The sequence below is a fragment of the Schistocerca cancellata genome, chromosome 4 (genome assembly GCF_023864275.1).
Source record: "Schistocerca cancellata isolate TAMUIC-IGC-003103 chromosome 4, iqSchCanc2.1, whole genome shotgun sequence".
NCBI lineage: Eukaryota > Metazoa > Arthropoda > Insecta > Orthoptera > Acrididae > Schistocerca > Schistocerca cancellata.
This window is the reverse complement of record NC_064629.1, coordinates 300399452-300413402: the sequence shown is the minus strand read 5'-3', so window position 1 is coordinate 300413402 and position 13951 is coordinate 300399452. Positions and strand designations below refer to the sequence as shown.

General features: G+C 43.9%; 1 pseudogene; it reads left to right on the top strand.

The window, feature by feature from the left end:
* The first annotated feature begins 12893 nt into the window (after positions 1–12893).
* On the top strand, positions 12894–13011 carry LOC126185567 (5S ribosomal RNA; annotated as a pseudogene).
* The last annotated feature ends 940 nt before the right edge of the window (positions 13012–13951 follow it).

The following is a 13951-nucleotide window of genomic DNA, read 5'->3' as shown; positions in this document are numbered from 1 at the left end:
CCGGTCCACCAAGAGAATCACAAAGTGTTCAGAATCCAATGACTTTTCGATCCAACCCTCTTTTTGAAAGAACTTCTCGCCATGATTCATCCTCCTAACGTAACAAGCATTTTTGCCAAGCACGTGAATTTGCAACTAGCAGCTAACCTCCCGCCACAGGTCATCGGAAGCTAAAAAACTGAACTGAAGGCTATGTTCCTATTTTGCAGCATGCCAGGGTTCTTTGGAATGCACGTGATTGTTATCTACAGAATGCACTGCTCTGAACATGGCAGAGGGCCTGCCTCCTACAGATGAAAGTTCTTTCTCTTGACACCGCTCGGCCGCTAGGCTGGATATGTCAAAAACAAGCAATACCTTCTGTCCCTCAGGGACTCACCTAGTGACACAACCTTCATGGTGTTATTATTCTACGTACACTAATTGTGCCACTGGTCACAAGTGTACGTCGAATAATAACACCCTGAAGGCGGCGTCACCTGGTGAGTCCCTGGGGGACAGAAGCTATTGCTAGTTTTTGACACATATCCAGCCTACCAGTGGTTTCATAAACCAGTCAGCCTGTGACGACACTTTTTTCAAAATATTTCGTTTTTCAAAGGGAAATGATTAGCTGAGAAAATGACGTTCTATGAAATATTGCTTCTTCTTACTCTTCCATTAAAAAAGAAAAACCGAAGCGTAGTGAAATGAGAAATCATCCTATGTATACTACTCAGTTGACCAGATGTATTACACACTGCTTGACGACCCATGTGTAGATAACAGTAAATTTTTCAGTTAGCTTCGAATGCCGAAATGTTCCTTTTACGAGGTGACTGGCTACATAAAAGAAGGTATAACCAGAATCAACACACAACTAAACAGGTGTTTATCAGCAGGTGACAGCAATTTCTACATTGAGGTAGTGACATTTGTATAAAACTCACCTAATACATTCGTCTCCTCTGATTCTGGAATGACAGTCTTCACAGTACTGTTAAAGAACTCAGTTTCTCTGTTTCGTCACACTATGCTTCTGTGGTGACTTCCAGATCGCCGATTTCTTTTCAATCTCAGAAGTTAGGTTTCCTGCATCGATCCTACTTTCTCACAGTTTAATTATTTGCCTCACTTCTCGGTCTATGTAACCTGGTATTTCCATGTTTATTTATTTGTTAGTAAAAAGTAATGCCGTTATGGACCACAACAGAGAGGAAGTTCACTTTATTGTAGCACCAAGTTACTGAAGGATTATGGGTCTGGGAACACATACTCGAGTGACGTATCATATGAATTTGTGGATCCATCAGGAGAAAAGTGACGTCACTACACACCAACGGCTAATACGTTCCATATACCATAACGCATCGTGGTGGTAATGGCAACTCCCAGTGGACACAGCTGTTGCCAGGCTCCGCTGCTAATGGATCAATACCGTCACTGGTCTCTGTCAGCTAATAGGCTCCCATCACTGCCCGTAAGATACAATGTACTGAGCCCTCCGGAAGCTATCGGAACCACTCGTGATGTCATGAGTGCCGCCACTTGTGTTCCTCGTCTAATAGCAGCCTAACACTGACAACACCTCATGTTGCCCACATTGTTTTCTGCAAATGGCAGAGTCCCTACTGCTTGCTCGGTCCCACTTTTCCTATACATCAGACCTACCTTACCTGTCCCAAATCCAGTGTTCCCCCGGTCCCAAAGCACTCTCACAAAGCAGTGAAAAAGAAGATCTGCACCACGTTAATTGTAGTTAAGACAAGAAGTTAGTTAAAGGTTAGTACATACAGTCACTGCGACCCAGTTTGCTTTTCTGAGCTATTAGCGCAATATTCCGCCTTTTCACTACCCTCTTAGTTGAAGGTAATTGTCATATTCAATGAAAAAGGACACACCAATTTTCAGCTTGAGCTTTCCTTTGGCTAGCTCCTGTTGACATACCAGATTGGTAAACGAATAACTCGGTAGACGCCTTGGACCCTCTTAGCGACATTACGTCGGACCAGACTTTTCTTGAGATCTCAGCATGACCTTTGACTAAGGTATGATGGCTGAAGATGTTGTATGGCTCGTGCATCGATCTTTCTGCAGGTGCTCAAATTTCTACTAACTTTTACGTATTGACATTTGCACGATATTTTTGAACCAAGAGTGGAACTCACCCTGTTTACTAAGTATTTCATTAAAACACGGATGGCTCTTTTTGGCCTGTATCCACTTACTGGGCACATACCTCTCTAGAGCGCAATTTACAATCACTTTAACCTTTGTTCGAAATTCCTCTACATTCAACATTTTGGAACGAAAAGACGCTCATTCATTGTCTATGTGGGATGTTAACAAGTGCTTATCGGCTCTTTCTCGCTAAAATACTCCCCTAGCGTTCTTGGTGGACTTACTAATATCAGTAACAACCATCACTATGATACCACGAACACTAATCCCTGGCTCTATATTCACACTGTCGATAATGTCGAGAATGTTTGTAGCTCCAAGGTCTTAAATATTTTCTTAGCATGTGGTTTGTCGAATAGCCGCAGAAGGTAGTTTTGGGGAACGTGTTCAATACTACTTCACAAGACTGTCTGTCTCTACCACCTGTAATGAATCCATAGTCGTCCTAGTCTGTACCTGGTAGGTTAATTTCACCTCCAACTACACCGACGGAAAACATTGCAACATCGAATAATAATTAATGTACAATAATGAAATTTATGGAACACATTTTTCTAGATAACATGTTTAAGTGAAATTGCCATTGCAAATGTGAAATGTTGGTAGATTACAAACCTGTGTAACTGCCAGAATGTAGAATGCAAGCATGCAAACGTGCATGCATTGTGTAGTAGAGGTGCCGGATGTCAGTTTGCGGCATCGAGTTCCATGCCTGTAGCACTTGGTCAGCCTATACATGGACGGTTAATGCTGTTTGTGGACGGCGCTGGAGTTGTCTTCCAATGATGTCCCATATGTTCGCGATTGGAGCAAGATCTGGCGATTGGGCAGGCCAAAGCAACGTCTCGGCACTCTGTAGAACATTATGGATTATGACAGTGTATATGGACGACCGTTATTCTGTTGGAAAACATCCTCTGGTATGCTGTTCAGAAACAGCAACATAACAGGTCCAGTGTGTCTAGCGGAGAGTGGTTGGTTGCAGGCCCTCAAGTGGCCTCCTTCTGCTCAACAGATGGCCGTCAGTGGCACCGAGGCACAATCAGCTTTCATCAGAAAACACAACAGACATCCAACCTGCCCTCCAATGAAGTCTCCCTTGACACCACTGAAGTCGCAAGTAGCAGTGATTTCGGGTCAGTGGAATGCACGCTTCAGGGCGTCTGGCTCGGAGCTGCCCTGGAGGTAACCAATTTGTAACAGTTTGTTGTTTCCTGTGGCGCCAACTGATGCTGAGATTGCTGCTGTAAATGCAGTACGATGCGCCAGAGCCATACGCCGTACACGGTTGTGTTCATTCTCGGTAGTACCACATGGTCGTCCAGAGCCGGTTCTTCTTGCAACCGTACATTCTCGTGACCACGGCTGCCACAAATCATGTACATTAGCTTCATTCCGGACAAGTCTTTGTGCAATATCACAGAAGGAACATCCAGCTTTTTGTAGCCATATTACACGACCTCGTTCAAAATCAGTGACATGTTGATAATCGCGTCTTCGTCGCCTTAAAGGCATTCTCGACTGACATAAGCCCACCACATCCAATGTCAACGGTAACTAACGCTCACGACCGTTGCATATTTCGATTCGAGGGCCATGCCCAGCGGCGAGTGCCAATGCACTCATCCTCACTTGACATGTCCCCCACAGCCACACCACGCTGTCTGAGCGCGAGAGTGGGAAAACAGCGAACGTTCCGAATTTAAATGGCAGTACAGTCATACCGCATACGATTTGGTTTTATATTTCACATTTCTCAACATCATTTTTCACAAAAAATATAGGTTTTCAATATTAATCAATTATTTTTGGTGCACTGAAGACACAATATAGTTTTTATCTGCTACAAACTATAGGCATAAGGGCAGACACATACGATTTCACAGTTTCTCACTCAAGTTGCCAATAGTTTCATAATCGGATAACGGTTTTTCACGCAACTATTCGATCGGATTATTGTAGTGCTTTTGCAACCTCACTATCGAGACTTGGAAAATCTACCCGGGAAAAACAATACAGATGTCCTGGACAGTTTTAATGTAAAAAGATTTGTGATTAAAACTTGAAGTACCTTGCAGGTCAGTCAGCTATATCTGTACATGCACAAGGGGCGCTATCAACTGAAATCGGAAACGGTCTCGAAAACAGCTCGCAAACAGATGTAAGACTGACAGTTTCTTCAAAACCTTTATAAAACTGTCGTTGTAATTCCTGCAAGGCTACAACGAATTTTTCAAACCTCTTACTTTCCTTAACCCCATGAGCCAAGAGAACTGGATTTCTTTGTCAGATTTTCTTTTTACATGCATCTTCATAAAACCAGAAAGAAGTTACCTTGAAGTGTCTTACTGACGGCAATTTGCGGTCAATTCCACTCAAAATGTGAAGTCTGCAATCCATTCCGGACGTTCTTATTTTCGTTCCTGCACTCTTTTCTCCTTCATCAATTCATCAATAGCGAGATTTAAATCGAAAAATTGTTCCAGGCATGCCAGTTGACTTGACCAACGTACTTTGCAGTAATGTATGGAGTCTCCATACTCTTCGTTCATTTCCACTGAAAACAGCTGCGACTGAAAGTGGAATAATGGGTGCGACTTCAGAAATTTTACTATTCCGTATCATTACTTCCTTCAAGTGCTCCATGCGTGCAAAATGGTTCAAATGGCTCTGAGCCCTATGCGACTCAACATCTTAGGTCATAAGTCCCCTAGAACTTAGAACTACTTAAACCGAACTAACCTAAGGGCATCACACACACCCATGCCCGAGGCAGGATTCGAACCTGTGACCGTAGCAGTCCCGCGGTTCCGGACTGCAGCGGCAGAACCGCTAGACCACCGCGGCCGGCCCATGCCTGCAAATTTAACACAAAGTGCTTCTTGATATACAGAACAATGAATCCCGTCTGTCGATCGTTGAAATTTTTTGCTCTGTCATTGTCATGTAAGAGTTTACATTCTTTCTACGTGGTATTATAATGTCGTTTTGTTGCAAATAAGCGCTACCCATCGCTTATGCGAATTGAGAATTCTCGTCCCTCTTTTCCGTGATATCCATTCATTTTAAAGGATTGTGACGATAAATCACTATATTGCCTCTTTTGGTGCAAACAGCCACTGGATTTGTGAACGTCCTTTATACCACAAACAAATAGCGAAGGTAAACAGTGCTGAACCACGATTCTGCCGACCACAGAGAGTTGTGTCGACTGCAAAACGCCGCACCGCAATGCTAAATGAAATGTCGCGCTGTATGTGGTACTTCCGGGAAGGACAGAGCTGAGCCGAGTGATAGGCCGATCCTCGGCCCGCCTGTGGCCCGCACACACTGCACGCGTGAAGTTTGGCACGCTGTGGCCGGCTCTGGTGTACATTAGGCAAAGCTGATTAGCATCCTCATAGAGGCGTTACTAGCACCACTCTCATGCCACTGGTGCGAAATTTGAATACACATTATCTTTCAGATGTAAAAATACTCCTGGAAACTTTAGTTTATGTCGCACAACTTCTTGATGTTGCATCATTTGAGTATTTCTGTGCTACTGAAAAAAGAACTTTCTTTGAATGATTCTAAAACTCCCATAGCGGAATGGGATGGCAGGCGAAAACACCCGATTATCAACTTCAGTTGAGATTTTCACTCTGCAGCCGAGTGCGCGCTGATATGAAACTTACTGTCAGATTAAAACTGTGTGCCGGTCAGGTAGGAAGTTTGATATGAGCGCACACTCCGCTGCAGAGTGAAAATCTCATTCTGGAAACAGCACCCAGGTTGTGGCTAAGCCATGTCTCCGCAATATCGTTTCTTCCAGGAGTGCTAGTTCTGCAAGGTTCGCAGAAGAGCTTCTGTGAAGCTCGGAAGGTAAGAGACGAAGTACTGGCAGAATTGAAGCTGTGAGGACTGGTCATAAGTCACGCTTGGGTAGCTCTGTTGGCAGAGCACTTGCCCGTGAAAGGCAAAGGTCCCGACTTCTACATCTACATCTGCATGATTACTCTGCAATTCACATTTAAGTGCTTGGCAGAGGGTTCAAATGGTTCAAATGGCTCTGAGCATTATGGGACTTAACTTCTAAGGTCATCAGTTCCCTAGAACGTAGAACTACTTAAATCTAACTAACCTAAGGACATCACACACATCCATGCCCGAGGCAGGATTCGAACCTGCGACCGCAGCGGTCGCGCGGTTCCAGACGGTAGTACCTAGAACCGCTCGGACACCCCGGCTGGCAGTGGGTTCATCGAACCACAATCATACTATCTCTCTACCATTCCACTCCCGAACAGCGCGCGGGAAAAACGAACACCTAAACCTTTCTGTTCGAGCTCTGTTTCTCTTATTTTATTTTGATGATCATCCCTACCTAAGTAGGTTGGGCTCAACAAAATATTTTCACATTCGGAAGAGAAAGTTGGTGACTGAAATTTCGTAAATAGATCTCGCCGCGACGAAAAACGTCTTTGCTTTAATGACTTCCATCCCAACTCGCGTATATCTGCCACACTCTCTCCCCTATTACGTGATAATACAAAACGAGCTGCCCTTTCTTGCACCCTTTCGATGTTCTCCGTCAATCCCACCTGATAAGGATCCCACACCGCGCAGCAATATTCTAACAGAGGACGAACGAGTGTAGTGTAAGCTGTCTCTTTAGTGGACTTGTTGCATCTTCTAAGTGTCCTGCGAATGAAACGCAACCTTTGCTCGCCTTCCCCACAATATTATCTATGTGGTCTTTCCAACTGAAGTTGTTTGTAATTTTAACACCCAGGTATTTAGTTGAATTGACAGCCTTGAGAATTGTACTATTTATCGAGTAAACGAATTCCAACGGATTTATTTTGGAACTCATGTGGATCACCTCACACTTTTCGTTATTTAGCGTCAACTGCCACCTGCCACACCATACAGCAATCTTTTCTAAATCGCTTTGTAACTGATACTGGTCTTCGGATGACCTTACTAGACGGTAAATTACAGCATCATCTGCGAACAACCTAAGAGAACTGTTCAGATTGTCACCCAGGTCATTTATATAGATCAGGTAATCACGAATCCAGTCGCACAACTGAGACGATACCCCATAGGCCCGCAGCTTGATTAGAAGTCGCTCGTGAGGAACGGTGTCAAAAGCTTTCCGGAAATCTAGAAATAGATCCCCTGTCGATAGCGGTCTTTACTTCAAGCGAATAAAAAGCTAGCTGCGTTGTACAAGAACGATGTTTTCTGAAACCACGCTGATTGCATATCAATAGATCGTTCCCTTCGAGGTGATTCATAATTTTTGAATACAGTATATGCTCCAAAACCCTACTGCAAACCGACGGCAATGATATAGGTCTGTAGTTCGATGGATTACTCCTACTACCCTTCTTAAACACTGGTGCGACCTGCGCAATTTTCCAATCTGTAGGTACAGATCTATCGGTGAGCGAGCGGTTGTATATGATTGCTAAGTAGGGAGCTATTGTATCAGCGTAATCTGAAAGGTACCTAATCGTTATACAATCTGGACCTGAAGACTTTCCAGTATCAAGCGATTTGAGTTGCATAGCAACCCCTGAGGTGTCTACTTCTAAGAAACTCATGCTAGCAGCTGTTCGTGTTTCAAATTCTGGAATATTCCATTCGTCTTCCCTGGTGAAGGAATTTCGGAAAACTGCATTTAATAGCTCCGCTTTAGCGGCACAGTCGTCGGTAACAGTACCATCGGCACTGCGCAGCGAAGGTATTGACTGCGTCTTGCCGCTTGTGTACTTTGCATACGACCAGAATTTCTTCGGATTTTCTACCAAATTTCGAGACAATGTTTCGTTGTGGAACCTATTAAAGGCATCTCGCATTGAAGTCGGTGCCAAATTTCGCGCGTCTGTAAATTTTAGACAATCTTCGGGATTTCGCGTTCTTCTGAACTTAGCATGCTTTTTCCGTTGCCTCTGCAACAGCGTTCGGACCTGTTTTGTGTACCATGGGGGATCAGTCCCATCTCTTACCAATTTATGAGGTATGAATCTCTCAATTGCTGTTGCTACTATATCTTTGAATTTGAGCCACATCTCGTCTACATCTGCGTAGTCAGTTCGGAAGGAATGGAGATTGTCTCTTAGGAAGGCGTCTAGTGACATTTTATCCGCTTTTTTAAATAAAATTATTTTGCGTTTGTTTCTGGTGGATTTGGAAGAAACGGTATTGAGCCTAGCTACAACGACCTTGTGATCACTAATCCCTGTATCAGTCATGATGCTCTCTATTAGCTCTGGATTGTTTGTGGCTAAGAGGTCAAGTGTGTTTTCGCAACCATTTACAATTCGCGTGGGTTCGTGGACTAACTGCTCGAAATAATTTTCGGAGAAAGCATTTAGGACAATCTCGGAAGATGTTTTCTGCCTACCACCGGTTTTGAATAAGTATTTTTGCCAACATATCGAGGGAAGGTTGAAGTCCCCACCAACTATAACCGTATGAGTGGGGTATTTATTTGTTACGAGACTCAAATTTTCTCTGAACTGTTCAGCAGCTATATCATCGGAGTCTGAGAGTCGGTAGAAGGAGCCAATTATTAACTTAGTTCGGCTGTTAAGTATAACCTCCACCCATACCAATTCGCTCGGAGTATCTACTTCGACTTCACTACAAGATAAACCACTACTGACAGACACAAACACTCCACCACCAGTTCTGCCTAATCTATCTTTCCTGAACACCGTCTGAGACTTCGTAAAAATTTCTGCAGAACTTATTTCAGACTTCGAGTCTGGGTCGGGCACAACCTTTTAATCTGCCAGGAAGTCTCATGCTCAATATGTTTGTCTACTGCAATGAACACCCCCATTCTCCTATGAAACCTAATGTCACTTTTTGATGTACGTTCCACACCTCACTTAAACTTTTGACAGTTGAAGTATCGATAGGCAAGCGTTCATCAGAGGACCTCTAACTACCGTCTAGCCTAAGAAACTCCCATGTGCACTCCTCAAGTAGCCTTCTCCCTGAACAGCTCCTTCCGTGATATAGTGCTCCCCTGACCTATCTAGGAGGGTCCTACAACTCTCCACCCTACAACACAGATCCAGAAATCTGCAGGCAAGACCGTTATGTAACGAAGTAGGCATTTCTGACATACTGTATGTTTCACGTCATGGTCGACATATTAAATCGACATTTTAAGCAGTGTTCACAACCCTATGTACCCTTCTTTAAAGAATTCAGTATACTGTCCCCCCTCGATCACCAAATTTATACTCCCTGACTACCCAGGATAACTTGGGTATGAATTTATTCCATTATTCTAGTGGTGCATATTCTCTTTTCCTCTCTATATCTCCATCTCCTACTCCTCTCTCGTCAATCTGATCCCCCCCCCTCCCCCACTTTCTCTCTCAGTCCATCTGATCCTGCCCCATCTCTCATTCCATCTGCACTTCCTTCTCCCTCTCACACCATCTACTCTTTTCACCTCTCATTTGATCTGCTGTTCCCCCTGCCCATCGGCTCCTTACCCCTCTGTCCATCTGATTCTCCTCCTCTAAGTTCATCTCTCCCTTTTTTCCACGTTATCACTGCCACGCCAATAGGAGGTTGCTGGTTCTTAACCCCACAGAATTTCTTTTCAAGTAGTAAGTAATATGCGTACGAAGTTTGGTTGGAACCGATCCAGGGATTAAGGAGGAGCTTTTTACACATGACTTTACCCGCATAGGCATTTACGAAATATATTTAACATATTTCATTTGTATCAATACACATATTTCACTTAAATCTATAGTGAATTTTGCCCTGTAGTTTCGTTTCCACGCAGCTCAATGTTCATTACGTTATGGCTCCTGATATATGTGCCGTATAATGATATAATTATCCATGCACATCCATAGTATATGTAGATATAATCTACAAAGCGTGTTCCGAATAGAGTTCGTAGTGAAAAAGTAATATGTTAAAACGCCATGCCTGTTGCGCCAGTTTTACTGCATTAACAACAAAAACGTAGTAAGCGATAAATGTTTTTCCTTTCATCACTTTGTGGGCGATGTGGGCGAGAAAATGTCTCGTGACGATTTGAAATTATGTGTAAAGTGTGTTGAAAGTCTCTATGTGCTCTCCTTCTCCAATACTGGATGAATATAGTGTGGCTATTTACGCGTCATGAGATACGACATTTTTCACCCATACCTCTTTCAAAGGAAGGCAGTTCTTACCACCACAGTAGTACTTTACACACAGTGAGTGATACGTGTATCAAGTTCGATTGCAATCGATCAACTCGTTTAGGAGGAGATGTGGAATATGCAGAAATTCATGCACTTTTATAATATGTAGCGGTATATTCCATACCTGCAATAAAAGTATATGTATGTATTGGAGCTAAATCACATGACCGATATTATTCAAACTAGGTACATATACCACGTACCGTCTTGAAATCATCACTGTGGGGGTGAGAAACGCCTACCTACAAAACGAGTGTGTGTGTGTGAGTGTGTGTGTGTGTGTGTGTGTGTGTGTGTGTGTGTGTCTGTGTGTGAGGACGGTGGTGGGAGGAGAGGAGGGGTGAAAAGAAGTGTAGCCTACGATGCGCCAATACTCATAGTTTAGTCACCCAGTGTTTGAGAAAGAGAGACCATAGAGACTGACAACAAACTTTACAAATAATTTAAAATCTTACGAAATTTTTGTTGCTGACGACCCGGATAAAATACTGAACAGAAGAAAAGTTTATTTCTTGCTAAATTTTCGCTGTTCATGCAGTAAAACAGCAGCATCTATCAGAAGTTTTAATTTGTTACTTCCTTACTACTAATTGTATTCGAGCGCCAACATATATATCACTGAATGTACCACAAAAATTATATCATTGTACGGCTCATAGTTCAAGAGATATGACGTCAGATACAGAGCTGCGTGAAACTGAAACTGCAATGCGGAATATGCTACAGATGCAGCTAAAATATTTGTACAGATATATATGAAACGTTTTATGTATATGAGCATTATATTTGACATGTAAATACGTGGGCAAAGCGATGGGTAAAAAGCTCGTCCTAAGCCCCTGGAACGATTCAACGAAATTTGGTACACATATTAATTACTATTTGGAAAGAAATACAGAGGGGTAAGAAGTACCAACCTCCTGTTGGGGTGCACATGATAACGTGGAGAGAGATGGGAGTAGAAGAGATGGACAGACAGAAGGCGAGGTGGAAATTGACAGAGAAATGGAAGAGGAGAAAATGTAAAGAGAGAGAGAGGGACAGAGAAATGGAAATAGAGAGGAGAGAAAAGGAGATGGACTGGGGGAGAGGGAGGAGGAGATTGACGGAGAAAGAGAGAGCAGGAGAAGCTGTACATAAAGGGGGGAGGGGAGGAGATGGACAGAGAGAGAGAGGGGTAGGAGGAGAGGGACAAAGAGGGGAAGGAGGAGGTGGAACTGGAAGGGGAAAGAGGAGATGGAATTAGCAGACGGAGGAGCAGATGGACAGAGGGGAAAGGAGCAGATGGACAGATGGGGGAAGAGCAGAATGACATAGAGAGGGGAGAGAAAGAGAAGGGCAGAGATAAGGCGGGAGGAGATGGACAGAGAGTAGAGGGCTGGAGAAGGTGAACAGAGAGAGGGTGCGGCGATGTAAAGATACGGGGTGAAGGACGAGATGGAGAGAGATGGGGGGCGGGGGGGGGGGGAAGAGATGGACAAACAAAATATCAGGCAACGCTGCGTACTCACCTACTGTCCTATATACAGTGTGTAAAGAAAGGATACCACCAACTTTTAGGGATTATGGAGGATGTGATCAGGAACAAATTAAGAACAGAGACCTCTCCCCCACAAAATGTCATCCAACTGTGCCGTACAACGTCAAACTTAGAAGGTTAATGCCTACCGGTATCCACCTCTTCGACAGTAATCGTGAGTTTGTACGTTACAATACCACAAGCAGACCTCCTCGAAAAGAGCTTAATAGTAATTGAGGTTGAAATTGATTGTGACAGTGAAGTTATCTGGTCACGCATAAAAGGTCTAGGTGAAACCGAGTTGATTGTTGGATAATTTTACAGGCCACCTGATTTCGCTGTGACAGTTCTAGCATCATTAAAAGAAAATGTACAGGCAGTAACGCTTAAGTACCCAGATTATGCAACGCTACTTGAAGACAGTTTTCACCAACGGAGTATAGAGTGGAACGTCTATTGATTCATTGCAGGGATGCAGGCAGAGATGCAGGCGAAGTACTTTTCAACAAGTTTTCCGAAAACTGTCTCGAAAAGCTTGTTCGGCAGCCCACACATAATGGAAATATCTTACACCTTGTAACTACAAGTAGGTCGAAAATTATCGATGGCGTCAGTATAGAAACGGGGCTAATGGGGCTAATGCTTCTATCTATTCGCTCGTTGACTAGTCAGGTGCGGCAGTTGAAGATAGCAAAACGAAAACTGAAAATTTAAATTCCGTGTGTAAGAAACCGTTCACGCAGAAGAATCGTAAAAACATACAGTCGTTTGACTGCTGTAGAGTGACCCGTATGGACGACTTAGTAATAAGCATCCCTAGCGTAGAGTACCAAATGAAAGAGTTGAAAACAAATAAGTGGCCAGATCAGGATGGAACCCCAATTCAGTTTTACAAAGAGTACTCTATGGCACTGCCCCCTTGTACAGCTTGCATTCAACGTGAATCTCTCGCCAAGCAATAACTCCATAGGGACTTGAAAAAAGCGCAAGTGACTCTTGTATATGGCAACGGCCTTGCCGCAGTGGATACATCGGTTCCCGTCAGATCACCGGAGTTAAGCGCTGTCGGGCGTGGCCGGCACTTGGATGGGTGACCATCCGGGCTGCCACGCGCTGTTGCCATTTTTCGGGGTGCACTCAGCCTCATGATGCCAATTGAGGAGCTACTCGACCGAATAGTGGCGGCTCCGGTCAAAGAAAACCATCGTAACGACCGGGAAAGCGGTGTGCTGACCACACGCCCCTCCTATCCGCATCCTCAGCTGAGGATGACACGGCGGTCGGATGGTCCCGATGGGCCACTTGTGGCCTTAGGACAGAGTTTACTCTTGTATATAAGAAGGGATTCGCAAAATTACATACCAATATCCGTAATATCGGTTTGCTGCAGAGTTCTAGAACATGTTCTGAGTTCGAATATAATAAATTTACTGGAGAATGATAAGCTTATGTCCACGATTCAGTACGGTTATAGAAAGCGTCACTTTTGTGAAACTCAACTTGTTCTTTTTTCATACGATACACTGCGAACTATGGATGAAGAGCAACAAAAATGGTTCAAATGGCTCTGAGCACTATGCGACTTAACTTCTGAGGTCATCATTCGCCTAGAACTTAGAACTAATTAAACCTAACTAACCTAAGGACATCACACACATCCACGCCCGAGGCAGGATTCGAACCTGCGACTGTAGCGGTCGCTCGGTTCCAGACAGTAGCGCCCAGAACAGCACGGCCACTCCGGCCGGCTAAGAGCAACAGGCAGATTCCATATTTCTAGATAAGCATTTCACTTAGTATCCCTCCTGCCCCCCTCAGAGTGATAATGAAAGTACGAGCATACGGAATAGGTTCCCAGAGATGTGAGTGGCTCGAAGACTTCTCAAGTAATAGAACCATAGAACCCAGTATATTGTCTTCGTAAGTGTGTGTTCATCTGAGGCAATGGTATCGTCAGGCGTGCTGCATGGATGTGTGATAGGATCACTATTATTTTCTATGTACATAAGTTATGTGACAGACTGGGTGAGCAGCAATCCGCGGTTGTTTTCTGATGATGCCG